General features: G+C 45.6%; 1 pseudogene; it reads right to left on the bottom strand.

Annotated features, from left to right (window-relative positions):
* Positions 1–577: 577 nt before the first annotated feature.
* Positions 578–2140, bottom strand: LOC115089560 (annotated as a pseudogene).
* Positions 2141–6171: the final 4031 nt, after the last annotated feature.

Genomic DNA, 6171 nt, shown 5'->3' with positions numbered 1-6171 from the left:
AGCTCCCCCAACACTACCAGCTTTCTATATTCATGCACCCAGGGCAGTGGCCAGAGGTAGGCAAAGTAGGTTAGCTGCCTCAGGTGCCAGCACCATGCCGAGGAGGCAGAAGCAAGCTCCTGAGCAAGGTCGTATTTGGAGGCAGACTCCCAGGCAGCCACATCATCAACTGAGAGACCACGCACATCCTTGAAGACTTCAGGGCAGTTGCCTCAGCAGCAGAAGCCGCACGCGTCATTGGAGGGAGAATCCCCAGCTAGCAGGCTACAACTTCAGAAGGGCACCGTTTAGCCCAGCAACTGTGCTGGATGCACGTGCATGTTTAAAGAAAGCATATACATACCAGGCAGATAACTGCTGCTGGTTTGGTTTCTCCAGTCATTACCGCTGTCTCCATGGCACTCTCTGGCATCAGAGGATGAAGTGCAAACTCCATTTGTGGGTAATCCACAGCTTCAGCACATTTTTTCAGTAACGCGTCCCTGGGCCTCCTTCTCTCGCCACTTTCAGCTGTCTTTTAGCCTAGGCACATCATCCCTCTGCCCCGGATCTTTACCCTGCAAATGCTGCTGCTCCTTCATCTCCTCACTGCCCGTGGACTTATTGGACTTTTGCTTCTTTCCTTATTTGTAAATTACAGTTTATTGCAACAAAAATCAACAAAGCATAATTACACACAACCATATCCAACATTATTCCTGTTGTGAAAAAGTTTTTTGTAATAAATCTTATTCCCAACCCAAAATTCCCCCATAAATCTCTTCTTTCCTCCCCTCAGCTTCTCATCACTCATGGTGGACTCCTCCTCCCTTTATTTTGTCCCCTCAGTTCCTTGCTTTACGTTCCCCCTATATACAAGTGCAAGAGAAGGCAGTATGGGCTGCCGCTGGAGGTGATGCATGTGGCTGCCACTGCTTTTGGCCCCATCAGTAAGAGGAGAAGCTGGTGCTCAGTGCATGCTCCCCCCGTGGCACTCAGCCTGAGTAAAAGAGAGAGGAGGAAGGAGGCAGCTCAGAAGGCAGAGGATGTATTAAGTGCAGTGTGTGTGTGGCACAACGAGGGCGGGCTGACCATGCCTTGCATGTTGTCCATTAATTCTCACATTCTGAGGCTCATGCTGACTGTAGCTAGGCTAGAGAAGCGTGCATGACTGCACCTGTGCTCAGAAAGGCACTCCCACGCATCTGAAAGTCACCACTAGTGTCTTTTGTTACTGAGAGGTGCTGATCATCAGGCAGTGGCGACTTTGCCATGGCACACCTGATCGGGTTTGAGGGCAACACTGGCTGAGAAATAATCTAGGGTGTACAGGTGTTTTGCCTCATTCAGGTCCCACAGCATGGCTTGACCATCCTTTCCTTTCCACCAAAAGGAAGTCAGTATGGCCAATGATGCTGATTTCCAGGTTTCACACCATGACCATCTTATCCAGCCACAGGAGATGATGGGGTTACTGTTGTTGGAAGAGAAGCAGATGCAAACAAGCCCTCAGAATGTCTCTCTTCCTGCAGAACCCCAGCATGATGTAGAGCTTGATGACTTCATCATGGGAGCCAGAGATGATCTGGGGGTTATCTGCAGAGAAGGCCTCACTCAAGACGTTCTTGATGTGAGCCCCAACGTGTCAAGCTATGGTACCCATTGTAAAGTCCCAGACATGAAGGGTCCCACTCCACAAACCCTGCCAGTATGAACTGCCCATCCAAAGAGATGACCACATCACACATTACAGTCATTCTACAGGATGCCATAGTTGGTCATGTCCCAGGTCAGCTTCCACATGATCCTACTCTTATGTTGTGAGGCCAGCATCATGCATGGGAACTGCAAGGTGGTACGGATCTGTGTCATCTACCCATTGTGATTCTTAAGGATCCCTCTTAGAGTCATCTGCCTTGTCATGTCTGGTGGTGGTGGTGTGGGTGTTTCTGGCAGCAGATGGTGGCAGATTGAGGTGATTGGGTGCTGCAGTGGTTACTTCCACCTTCCATTCCTGTTGTAGTGGGGAAAAGGAAACATTTGCTACAATTCAAAAAGATTCCAAAGTGGCGACCTGGTGTGACCTGGCAGAAATTCAGCACTGCTTTAATATCAGGAGTGTTGGTCATGGCTAGGATTCCAGTTCATTACTGGAACAGCTCTCAAACTAATATGGCTTTTTTTATACATTAGGAGCAGGGGCGGATTGACCTATCAGGGGATCGGGCATCCTCCAGTGGGTCGGTCGCGCTAGTCACGTGGTCTGCCGAGCGCGGCCGTGACAGAGCCGCGCTCGGCAGACCACGTGGTATCTCCTGGGCCGGCCTGGGCGGCGAATCTCCGGGCCGGTCTTCATCGGGAATCCGCCGCTGATTAGGAGTGAGAAGGGTTTTAAATAACCAAAACATATTTCCGGCTATGAATAGAAAAATGTAAATTGGCTCCTAATTTGCTCTTTTGGTTGGAATTTCACTGTCCGGATGCCTGTGTAACGAGATCTACTACTAAAAAAAAGCCTCTCCTAAGAGCCAATCATGGAAAGTGACATTAGTCATAACTAATTAGTCCCAGGAGAGATGATGCATCACATTGTACCAGTTTCATATAAGTGCTGAGGAAGGGATATTCAAAGGGATCTAACTAGTTAACTCCCTTGGGGTGAAAATTTCACCCTGCTAAGCAGGTAGCTGCATAGTGACAGAAAATGGGTGGCCCTAGGGGTGGGGTTAGGTTGCAGGAAGAAATTAGCTGACTAATCCTTGGGACAACTCTAACTGGCTTCAGTTTAGCAAGCTTGACTTAAGCCTGTCTTCAGTCACAACCTAGCTGGCTTGGTTGCAGCTGAGAATCGACCTACGATAGTTGGCCAAAACATAGCTGGGCGTCTGAGTGCTCTGCTCCAATCTGAATATTGGCTCCTTAAAGTTTTAAAACAAAATAAAAAAAAAAAATCCCTCTGTTGTGCTTTTCAGAAGTTTGTTTAATGGGTGCTCAAGTAAAACAGCAAAGGAGGCTTTGATTACTCTGATCTTTAAAAATCACTTTAAATATTCGATTTCTGGTAAAACTGTGTAATTAGCAGCCTCCTTTCCTACTGTAAATAAGGTTCAGCACTCAGGCCATCCAACTGACACCGTATTGTTACAAGCTCTTGGCTTCCATTTAAAAAACATTGTAATTAGCACCTAGTGAACAGTCGTTAAGGAGATACTGAGAAAACCCTTCATTACTCACTTCATGAGTAATCATCTGAAGGAGGATAAAACCCACAAAGGTAGAAATGAAGTCTTTGCTCAAACAGTAGGAATGACTCAACGGGTTAATATCAGATTGCTAACCACTTTTGTTAAAAGCATCCGCCTTTGTGTGGCAGCCCGCTTCCTAGAAACAACGCTAAATATGACGGGGTGCCAAGACCACGTGCCTGGGGTGCAGAGTCACTGTAGAAAGAGAATCTACATGCCTATACCAACAATTCAGCAAAGCAGAAGTGATCATGCTTTTAGTCTTTTAATAGTAATTATTTAATTTGCTGATCAGGAAACTTACATTAAAAGAAATGCCTTACTTTTGACAAGTCCCTGGAGTGTGTGGTGATGAGTGATGACCCAGGCCCTGGTTCTATCCCCAGACCACTCCTTGTTTTAAGTTCCTTCCCTGAGCAGGGGACCTTCCTAGTCCTGGAAGCCTGTATTTCTACAAAGAGTCAATCCATGCTAAGTCAATGCTGATAAAACTGAGTTGGAAGAGTGCCTAGCACTTGATGGTGGTTATTATTGAGTATTCAGCATTTACAGGTAGTATGGGGCCTTCACACCTGGTGACACTTTCAGTGATTTTTGTTGATCACCCCCTTGGGGTGAAGAAAAAAATTTGTTGCTACCAAAGATGATTAGCTCCTACAGATTTTACACAGAGATTTGTTCCCATCTCTGGAAAGAGAAGCTTAAATTCAGTGACGGTTGTACGTTCCCTTTCCCGTGACTATTCCCTTATCCAACCCACCTCCAACTACATACATATTGCTCCAGGACCTCTAACACCACGTGTTCAGCCTTTTCTCTTCTATAAAACCCGAAGCTAGTTAGCGCAGTGTATATCAGTCTCTTGCTACTGATCCTTCACTTACTGCAGGGAAGGAGCCCATGCTCTGCTGTCAATCACATTTTCTGATGGTGCTCTTTTTCTCTACCCCTTCGCCAACAATAGACTTGGTACTCAGTAGGGTTGCCAACTTTCAACCATGAAAATTCTGAACACTTAGAGGTGCTGAGTAAAATGTTTGCTGACAATGTACTTTCACGTTCACGCATGACTGTTATTGCCACCCCACCATTAATAACATAGTAAATCACAGCAGATTAAGACCATTTATTCAATAGCATTCAATCAATCCTCTTATATGAGCATGATCTATCATTAACCCCCAACCTAAACAGAAGAGAACCCCTATAGAAATCCTGCACCTCCAGTTCTGCAAATAAATATTCTGTATCCATAGAAATCCCCCAAAAGTGTACAGAGCAGGAGGAAGATGTTTCCCTTACTATTCACCATACAAAAAAGAATATTCAAATTTTGGTATCATTTCAGTGACAATTACTTAAATTCTATCCTGTAGCAGGCACCCTATGAAGCAACATAAAACCCTACAAAAAGCACATTCTGCACCTATGTTGCAAACTTACCATCCCCAAACAGCACTAAGACTGGAAATACAAATAGCAATAACCCTGCTTCTCCTGCAATCTTGTCCAAGGTCTCTTTATATTTCTAATTTCTTGTCTTTTTCACTTCCTCCTCTACATTTGTCTCTGAGATTGATCTTTCACATTCATCTCCTCTCCTCTGCCTCTAGCACTCATAGCTAGATTTCATCCCTCCTTCTTTCTCCTCAGCTTTCATTCCTCAATCTCTTTTCTACTCCCTCTCCTTCTCACCAGCTTTCCATCTCCCAATCCCATCACCTTCTGTAGGAGCAAGGCCATTTCCCAGTCCATCTCCCTACTTTCTCATTTTTTCCCAATCTTTTATTTCCCCACTCTCTAGTCTCTCTTTCCACTTATTTCCAATCCTCAGCTATTTCATCTGTCTCTAACCCTCTCATCAGCACTCTCACCTCCTCTGTTTTTCATGTTCTCCCCTGCCCCCTACCCAGCATCCAAATACCCTTCTTTAACCACCTCCTCAACTTTAATCATGCTCTCTCTCCAACCCCATACACACACACGGGCTCTCTCCTTCTCTCACCCCATGCACACACATACACACAGATGCTCTTTCTCTCCTACCCCCCACACACACAGGCACTCTTTCTCTCCCCCCCCCCCCCCACAGAGGCGCTCTTTCTCTCCCACCCCACACACACACACAGGTGCTCTTTCTCTCCCACCCCACACACACACACGGGCTCTCTCCTTCTCTCACCCCATGCACACACATACACACAGATGCTCTTTCTCTCCCACCCCACACACACACAGGCGCTCTTTCTCTCCCACCCCACGCACACACACACACAGGCGCTCTTTCTCTCCCACCCCCCACACACACACACGTGCTCTTTCTCTCCCCCCCCCACACACACACACAAAGGCGCTCTTTCTCTCCCACCCCGCACACACACACACACACACACACACACAGGTGCTCTTTCTCTCCCACCCACCCCCCACACACACAGGCATTCTTTCTCTCCCACCACACACAACACACACACAGACGCTCTTTCTCTCCCACCCCACACATACACAATAATCTTAATACACAGTATAGAAAATACATTAAGTCAGTCTCAAATGGGGGTATTGCATATACAGTTTTGGATATTTTGAACATGGTATTTATCAACAGGTTAAGGGCATACCCATGAGGTCTTCAATAGATACTTGTTTATATGTTAGTCACTTTGAAGATCAATTTGTATATGACACAGAGTACACAAGGAATATTATTATCTGGAAACATTTTATTGATGATATTTTTTTCTTTGAGCAGGATTGAATGATGGGTTATTACGTTTTATGGAATGGCTTAATGATCGGGATATCAATTTGAAATTTGAGTTTCATTGCCACCAGAATCAAATTCCCTTTTTGGATATATTAATTTGTTAAGAGGAGAACCATCTTGTTACTACTATACATAGGAAAGAAACGGGTAGAAATACTCTCTTGCACTTTTCTAGTTTCC

This window comes from Rhinatrema bivittatum, chromosome 4 (assembly GCF_901001135.1).
Source record: "Rhinatrema bivittatum chromosome 4, aRhiBiv1.1, whole genome shotgun sequence".
Taxonomy (NCBI): Eukaryota; Metazoa; Chordata; class Amphibia; order Gymnophiona; family Rhinatrematidae; genus Rhinatrema; species Rhinatrema bivittatum.
Note: the sequence above shows the minus strand (reverse complement) of the source record. Positions and strands in the feature narration are given on the sequence as shown.